Genomic DNA, 1,726 nt, shown 5'->3' with positions numbered 1-1,726 from the left:
TAAAATAGCTAACTAGGTATGTGCCACACCTGTGACTCCAACTACTTGGAAGGCTGAGGAGGAAGGATCGCCTGAGCCCAGCAAGTTGAGACTGTGGTGGCCATGAGCAAGCCACTGCACCACATCCTGGGCAACAGAGTGAGACTCCAACTGAAAAAAAAAGAAAGAAAGAAATCATAATAAATTGGATCACAACAAAATTACACATTTTGATTCGCTAAGTTGACAAAGACTCATTTGTAATCATAATCGGGATCTGCAAGAGCTATGAAGATGCCACTAAAATCACAGTGAAGTCTAACAACAGAGAGGTTGCTAAGCGGAATATCTATTTGATGGACACATCGGGAAAAGTGGTGATTGCTACTCTGTGGGGGGAAGATGCTGATAGGTTTGATAGTTCTAGACAACCCGTGATGGCTACCAAAGGAGACAGAGTTTCTGATTTTGGTGGACGGAGCCTCTCTGTACTGTCTTCAAGCACTGTCATTGTGAATCCTGACATCCCAGAGGCCTATAAGCTTCGTGGACGGTTTCACTCAGAAGGACAAGCCTTGGATGGTGTTTCCATCTCTGATCTAAAGAGTGGAGGAGTAACAGGTAGCAACACCAACTGGAAAACTTTATATGAGGTTAAATCAGAGAATCTGGGCCAAGAGGACAAGCCGGACTATTTTAACGCTGTGGCAACAGTGGTGTATCTTCGCAAAGAGAACTCTATGTACAGGCCTGCCCGACTCAGGACTGCAATAAGAAAGTAATTGATCAGCAGAATGGATTATACCGCTGTGAGAAGCGCCGTGAATTTCCCGATTTCAAGTACCGCATGATCCTGTCAGTAAATATTGCAGATTTTCAAGAGAATCAGTGGGTGACTTGTTTCCAGGAGTCTGCCGAAGCTATCCTCAGACAAAACACTGCTTATCTTGGGGAACTAAAAGAGAAGAATGAACAAGCATTTGAGGAAGTTTTCCAGAATGCCAACTTTCGATCCTCTGTATTCAGAGTCAGAGTCAAGCTAGAGACCCACAACGACGAGTCTCGAATTAAGGCCACTGTGATGGACGCGAAGCCCATGGACTACAGAGAATATGGCAGAAGGCTGATCATGAACATCAGGAGAAACGCACTAATGTGAGGAGAGCAGCACTAATTGGATAGAAGTTTGCAGATAAAGAATCACAAAATGGAATCGATTTCTCCTCACCCCTGTGTGACAATCCCACATTAGCTACACAGTGCAGAGAGCCTCTTTAGGGTGGACTAAGCAATTTCCTGTCTTATATGCATCTTGGAACCCATTGAGAGGCAAAGGGAAATGTGCTCAGATGGCTGTGGTGTAAACTGTCAGCCTATGGGGTCCGCCAGTAGGTAGTATAGAACCAGTCACTCCCTCTGTCTTCAGGCCTTTGTCAGTTTTTATTAAGATTTCATTATTATCAAGCAGGAATTATGTCACAAATAGTTGACCCTAACTGCAGACAGTAGAGTAAATTATGTAAGTAGGGTTTTGCTTCTCCAGTGGTGACACCTTCACAACTTGGTTTGCTTCTCCAAGGGAGAGCTAAGTGGTTGTGGGACACCTGAGTATTTTAGTAAATGTGTCTTCCTAGAATTGAAAGGCACTCTCTTTCTAGAGGTGCTACATATTTGTTAATGCTTGGAATGGCAATGGGGTAGAATTATTAATCAAAGGCATATCTTTTATATCTGAAGAATATCCTTC

At 43.5% G+C, this 1,726-nt stretch overlaps 1 pseudogene across 1 annotated transcript; it reads left to right on the top strand.

Annotated features, from left to right (window-relative positions):
• Positions 1-335: 335 nt before the first annotated feature.
• On the top strand, positions 336-1,298 carry LOC103273113 (annotated as a pseudogene). Its single transcript, XR_002482685.1, has one exon. The product of XR_002482685.1 is annotated as a replication protein A 70 kDa DNA-binding subunit pseudogene (transcript).
• Positions 1,299-1,726: the final 428 nt, after the last annotated feature.

Source organism: Carlito syrichta, unplaced genomic scaffold (assembly GCF_000164805.1).
Source record: "Carlito syrichta isolate Samal-C Ts95f unplaced genomic scaffold, Tarsius_syrichta-2.0.1 Scaffold313565, whole genome shotgun sequence".
Classification (NCBI taxonomy): Eukaryota; Metazoa; Chordata; class Mammalia; order Primates; family Tarsiidae; genus Carlito; species Carlito syrichta.
The sequence above is the reverse complement of the archived record's forward strand: the minus strand, read 5'-3'. Positions and strand labels throughout refer to the sequence as shown.